Genomic DNA, 7,218 nt, shown 5'->3' on the forward strand with positions numbered 1-7,218 from the left:
CCCCCCATACACACACACCCATACACATAATCCAATGATCATAACAAATTAGGAGGAGCTTGGGATCAGAAAGGATTCTTTATTGTATGCAAAAAGGAGGAAGTAAGGTAGAGCCAGAGGGGCATGGATGTGAAAGAAATCAGATGTCCCTACAAGTCCTTCCCTCACTCCTCATGTGCACTTGCTGACTCCCCACAACCCAAGCATCACCTGCTTAATCTATAAAGTGGGATTAGTAGCCAAATGCTAGGATTCTGAGAAGAAAAGAGATCCATATGTACACACACATGTATACACATACATATGTATATGTATGCACACAGATTCACATGTATATACGGCTGACTCTTGAGTGACATGGTGGTTAGGGGTGCTGACCCCCAGCTTAGTAAAAAACCCAGATGTAACTTTTGATTCCCCTAAAAACTTAACTACTATTGGTCAGAAGTCTCACTGATAACAATACATTTGATTAGCACATATTTTGTATGTTATATGCATTATATACTGTATTCTTAAATAGAGTAAATTAAGAAAAAATAAAATATTATCAAGAAAGCCATAAGGAAGAGAAGATCCATTTATAGAACTGGACTGTATTTATTGGAAAATATCCACATGTAAGTGGACCCATGTGGTTCAGACCCATGATGTTCAAGGGTCAACTGCACATGCATAGTTTGTGTATACATACACACACATACACACACATATACACATGTACATCATGTACACACATGTACACCTAGTGGGGTGTTCAGAACAGATTCGGGCTGCAGTCAGTGCACATTTCTCCTCCTTCCACCAGAAAACAAGATTTACCACAACCCCCTTTAAATAACATCCCTCTCAAATATATTTAAGATGGACAGCACTTTTATTTTATTTTATTTTTTTCAACGTTTATTTATTTTTGGGACAGAGAGAGACAGAGCATGAACGGGGGAGGGGCAGAGAGAGAGGGAGACACAGAATCGGAAACAGGCTCCAGGCTCTGAGCCATCAGCCCAGAGCCCGACGCGGGGCTCGAACTCACGGACCGCGAGATCGTGACCTGGCTGAAGTCGGACGCTTAACCGACTGCGCCACCCAGGCGCCCGACAGCACTTTTAAAATACCTTTTGGAGGAGTACCTGCCTACCCTGTGTCCAGCCTGCTCCTCACCCAGCCTTTCTGTAAGCCTTGCCATCTCCTCCCCTCACCACTGCAGGTAGGAGTTGGCAGGAGCACCCGCATCCTTCCCTGGATGGAACCCAAATGCCCTGGGGATCCAATTCTGATTCAGAAGGTCCAGGCTGGGGCCTCAGGTTCTGGATTCCTGACAAGCTCTCAGCTGATGGCAAAGCTGTGACCTCGACCCCTTCTGTTTGACCTAGAAGGTTGCAGGGGTCCCTGCTACTCTGGATAATCCAGGAACCCCCACTCTGCAAAAGAAATGTGGCTAGGAACATTTCTTAGTAGCTGGTCAGACACTCAACTATTTATCTATTCAACAGGTATTTATTGAACAGATGTGCTATAAGCCAAGCATAGCCATAACAGCTCTTTTATGATACAAGGGTCTTGTTTTATGATCAACCTATTAAGTAGGGTGTGTTTTGCAGCTGTCACTATTTGGAGCCTTCCTTTGGGCATGGGCACAGAGATTTAGAAAGTTACCACAAACACACAAAAATAAATTGTGTTATTTCTAACAACTGGTAAAGTAGGAATAAAAATACATCAAAAAACAAAGAAGCATACATAAAAGAAGTCAGGCGTGGGCTGGCATTAGCCTGGAGGTGGCCCTTTAAGAGGAGGACTGGGCGTCCCAGCTCAGCAGTGGGCTTTGCTGGAGGCATTTCCTCCAGGCTTGATACCCATTGTTTGTAAGGAAAACCCGAGCACATTCACCACCCCTGGCAGACTTTTGCCTTTCTGACTTCACCCCACAGTGCTTCAAGCTAATCCAGAGACTTGCACATTACACTGTTTATACATTCAGAAACTAAGCTCATTGTAGTGAGGACTCTGTGATCTGTATGTGTTATCTTGGTAACCATGTTTGAAGAGAAGGAAGATCCTTAAAATAACAGTCATTATCTCAGGGATTTGGCATCTGCCAAGTATTGTCTAGATCTTCACATGGTAACAAAGTTAAAAATATCAGAAAAGATAATTATCTCCTTAATATCACGGAGATGCTTAGCAAGGCAGGAAGAGCAAAAAGAAGGTACTTTTGTGCCTCTTCAAAGACCGGAAGCCTCACATGACAGGACCGAGGAGCACACAGAGGGAAGTAGAAAGTGTGTCCTTGTGATAGTGAAACTCTCCTGGAAACATGCAAATTGTACATATGGAATAGACACTAGAGAAAATTCGGGCTTCCAAGAATAAGGGCGGGGGGGGGGAGGCAAAAGGAACAAATGCTTTCATCTACAGTTGCATGAGTTAAGTTCTCTTCCCCACCCACTTTTGTGTGCAGTTTGGGTCCTATTTGGAGAGGGTTCACATGTGTATCTGGCTCGATGCTACTGCAAATCCTTTAGAGAAGTAGACATGGATACCTTTAGCCAGAGGAAAGGAAAGAAAGCCACAGATAGAGTACGTATGAAAAGAAAGAATCATCTTTATCATTTCATTTGTTCTCCTCTGATTTCAAGAAAAGTTAATACGTATGACAGTATATTTGGGAGAAAACAGATTTTTAAAAATAAAAAGGAATGCTACCTATAATCCCACTACTGAAAAACAATGATAGCAACTTGAATACTCCCTCTATTTATACACACTTAAAAAAAATTAAGTGTCCACAGAAAAATTGTTAAGAATTGTTCAGAAAACTCCCATATACTCTTTATGGAGATTCATCAATTGCTTACACTTTTCCCCATTATCATTCTATCAGATTCTCTTCTTCTTTCTGTCTAAGCCATTCAAGGGTAAGTTATAGACATCCTGCATACCTACTCCCTAAATATTCTACTTGTGTTTTCTTAAGAACAAGGACACTCTCTTACATTACCACAGTACAATAATCAATATCAGATTATTTAACATTGAGCAATACTATTATCAAATCTACAGACCACATTGAATGTCGTCAGCTGTCCTGTGATGCCCGTGCTAGTTCTTTCCCCCTCACCCAACATCCAATTCAGAGCCACATTTGTCAGTTCTCTTGAGCCTCCTTGATTTGAAATAGTCCCTCAGCCCTACATGGTGTTCTTGACCTTGATGTTTTAAAAAGTATAGGTCAGTTATTTTGAAGAATGTCCTTCAGTGTGGGTTTGTCTGATGTTTCCTAATGGACTGATTCAGGTTATGCGTTCTGGGCAGTAATGCCACAGACATGCTTGGTGTTCCTGTCAAGGTATCATCTTGGGTGTTATGTGATATTGGCTTGTCCCCATCTTGCTGATTTGAGCTTCTATCCTTGGTTTAAGGTGGTGTTCATCAGCTGTCTTCCCTCAACAGTTCCTAGTTTCTCCTTTCACATGCCATTTTTTTTAAGTAAGCTCTTTGCCCAGTGTGGGTCTTGAACTCACAACTCTTGAGATCAAGAGTCTCATGCTCTACCTACTGAACCAGGTACTCCTTTCACCCAATTTTTAAAAGCAAAAATCTTAGTCTGTTTTTATCTTGCATTAACCAACAACGTTACTAGGATGTTAAACAACACTTTTATTTCATAAAAGACAAAGAAGTTCACCTGAATCTGACAAAAATGGTAAAAGGTGGCTGTAAAGGATATGGGGGCATCACAACTGGGAATGTGTCCCAGTGTCTCTGTAGTGCAGCAGAAGGTGAGGAGATCTCAGTTTTCCATCTCCCATACTATCAGGAGGCAGTGAGAGAGAGGACACATTTGAGGTCATGGAGATGCTCACAAGACAATCTCCAGATGTCCACCAAAGTCAAAAGTATGGTTCTCAAACTTGAACATGAGTGAAATCCTCTGGAGGGGTCATTAAAACACAGCTTCCTGGGAGCCAGAGTTTATGATTCAGATTCTGGGGTGCAGAGTTTGCATTTTTAGCAATGCTTATGGTGATGCTGGCACTGCTGTTCCAGGCAACCATCCCACTTTAAGAACCACTAGTCTAGACTTCTTTAGAATGACAACTAGTAGCATCCTGCCCAAACAGAGAACCCAACTCTCCGAGAAGTCCTTGGCTACCATCTCAAGGTCTACTGACCTTCAGCATTTCATGTCCCTTCAGTTTGCTACTGGCTATGAAAATTACCTCACTTGAATCATGAGGTCTGACACACACACAAACACACAAAAAGATTTATGACATTAGGAAAATTGAAAACCCATTCCAGCTGCTCTGCTCGAAAGTCATTCCTTCCTTAGTTATAAGCAAAGTGCTTATATACATATAAAATACATATACATATAAAATATACATATATATATAATACATATAAATTTTTATATGTATTTTTTATATACATATAAAATATGTAGACTCTGAGCTCCAGTTCCACAGATTCTGCTTCATCCAGCCAGGGGTCCAAGGATCCAGGCTTTAACCAGAAAATCTCAGAAGCACATTATATAAACCCTACCCATGGTCCCCACACAGATCAGCTACAGCAATTCCCAGTCTTCTTTACTAGATCATTTTACCCAGTTTCTAGAACAAGGTTCTCAAATTTAGGCATTCATTAGAATCATCTGGGGAGTGTGTTAAAAATGCAGATCCTGAACCGCAGCTCCCCACCTTGTCCCAGCATTCTCAAGTCACCTGTGAGCCCTGCACCTGCACTTGACCACATGCCCCATCTGATTCTAAGAAACACTGTTCTCCCGAAAGTGATAGCTCCTGTCTTGGGGCTCTGCACAATGAGAGTCAACCCATCACTCAGCAAATGTTGATTTGCAGCATGAATTATGTTAGCAAAACAGAGGAGTTGGAACTTGCTGGTGTAATTGTTGCTAATGGTATAAAAACACATATCCTGGGGCTGTTCCAGATGCTGCCTTTGAAGACCACCTCCACCCAGTTTCTAGAGGGCTGACAGAGAAGAGAAGAGAGTGCACACGTCAACTTTAAATACATGTTTACTTACTTTGAACATGGTCCCTGCACACTTTTCTAGTCATATTAAACTGTTCAGACAGTGTCAACATTCAAAGGTCCTCCAGGGCAGGTGCTGCCCAGAATGTAACTTGGCTGCCAAAGTTGATAAAGAGAAATGTTCTCCTGTAAGGTAAAACCAACCAAGGTATCATCAGGGCCTGGAACAGACAGGAGAGGGAAGCTCTCTTCTTTAGCCTTGGGTCTCTGGATTGCCTCCACACCCCTACCCTCCTGGCTCCATCTCGGCTACTTCTTCTCTGATCTACAGAAGTCTGAGCAAGTCTTCAAATTCTCTCTCATTGTGAAATCTGCCCCAGGGTCACCAAGCTGAAGGGGAGGCCCATGCTCCTTAAACCGTAATGCAGTCCCCAGTCTGGCCTGCATGCTTTTGAAGAGCGCCTTGTTTACTTGCCTGTCTCTCTCCCACAGTGGATGGTGAGCTCACAAGAGAAGACACCAGGCTTTTGTCTTCATCCCTGTAACTCTCAAAATTCTTAGCCTAATGCCTGGAGCATGCAAAAACAAACATGGATGGATGGATGGATGAGTACCCAAGCCCTAGAAAGACAATGGGCATTGGAGGGGGAAAGCCGCTGTCTGACAGTCAAGCTGTAGGGCCCAGAGCAACATGTCAAGGAAGAGAGAAAAGCCACGGGCAGGGGTATGATAAGGGTTTGCAGTGCAAGGACAAGGACAAGGCAAAGAAATTTCTCCTACATGTGTTTAGAGGAAGTCAGATTCAATGCTCAGAGTCTGTTGCAGGACTGTATGGGGACAAGTATTTCCAAAGCTTGGGAGGTGGTTAATGAATGGGTAGAGGTGAGGCCTTTCTGATTATGGGCCACAAGGCAAGGAAGCAGTTGGGTTCAAGTACTTCCAAGGGCAGAGGAAATCAGCCTACTCCCCTCACTTGAAACTTGTCTGTTAAATGTTAGTCATTGACATTTTCTAAACTAGAGACTAGTGCTGACTGAGTATGCACAATTTACTCTTTCTTTGTTTTTTTAATTTTTTAATGTTTATTATTTTGAGAGAGAGAGAGAGACAGAGTGAGAACAGGGGAGAGGCAGAGAGCAAGGGAGACACAGAATCTGGAGCAGGCTCCAGGCTCTGAGCTGTCAGCAGAGAGCCTGATGCGGGGCTCAAACCCACAAACACTGAGAACATGACCTGAGCTGAAGGCAGATGCTTAACCAACTGAGCCACCCAGGCGCCACACAACTGACTCTTTCTTACCCTCTGACTTGTCTTGAACAACCTTCAGTTGGGCTTCTCTCTTTGGATGGCTCTTTCATTTCATTATGAGAGAATAATGAAAATGTAGATAAGCCCATGGAGGATGATGCAGGATAAAAATTCATTCAACACTAAAGTACACATTCACTAGCTCAGAGCTTTGTTTTTTGAGAGGCCAGTGAGGAGGAAACTGGAGGAATTTCACTGATGAAGATACAAAGAAGAAAGGCTGTGAGGAGGAGAACCCAATTGTCCTTTCTGACCCTCCATCCACATTCAGCAAAACAGGACAGAGAGAAGACTGGTAGGACAGCTTCTCGCAAATTCTCATCCTGTTGAGACTGACTTCTGCTTTCCAGAACTCCACTGTTTTTCCCAGGTAATGCCTTTTCAATGGGCTACCTTTCTTCTGGCTATTGGAGTGGTTTTGCAATTGCTTTTCTGTTTTTTGGAGTAGGATTTACATAAACAGCACATTTGAGTGACAATATAAATGATTCTGGCACCTTTTAAAGAGCATAAACCCAGCAAGCCATCAGCAATAAAAAGAACTGTCAAGCATTGCTCTGAACACACACAGCAGGGCAATACAATACAATTTTTTGAATATTCAGAATATGTAGACTGTGTAATTAAATGACTTTATTATTGTGACTGTTTTCTGCTGAAGTTATTTGAGACATGTTTGATGGCTCTTTTTAAGTGATTTATAAGACTTCTAAAGAGGCTGCTGCTAATGATGATAACACCAGTTATGCAATAAATGTTTGTTGGATGAGTCTTTACTAAAGCTGTCTTCCTGCCCTCAGCCTTAAGTGGATCTGGCCCTTGTGCCCATTTGCAAAAGGGAGCAAAGTGTTGGTGTCAACTGACCTTGCCTGCCAGCCACAGCTCAGCGACACCTCCTCCCCAG

This window comes from Leopardus geoffroyi, chromosome A3, assembly GCF_018350155.1.
Source record: "Leopardus geoffroyi isolate Oge1 chromosome A3, O.geoffroyi_Oge1_pat1.0, whole genome shotgun sequence".
In the NCBI taxonomy this organism is placed as follows: domain Eukaryota; kingdom Metazoa; phylum Chordata; class Mammalia; order Carnivora; family Felidae; genus Leopardus; species Leopardus geoffroyi.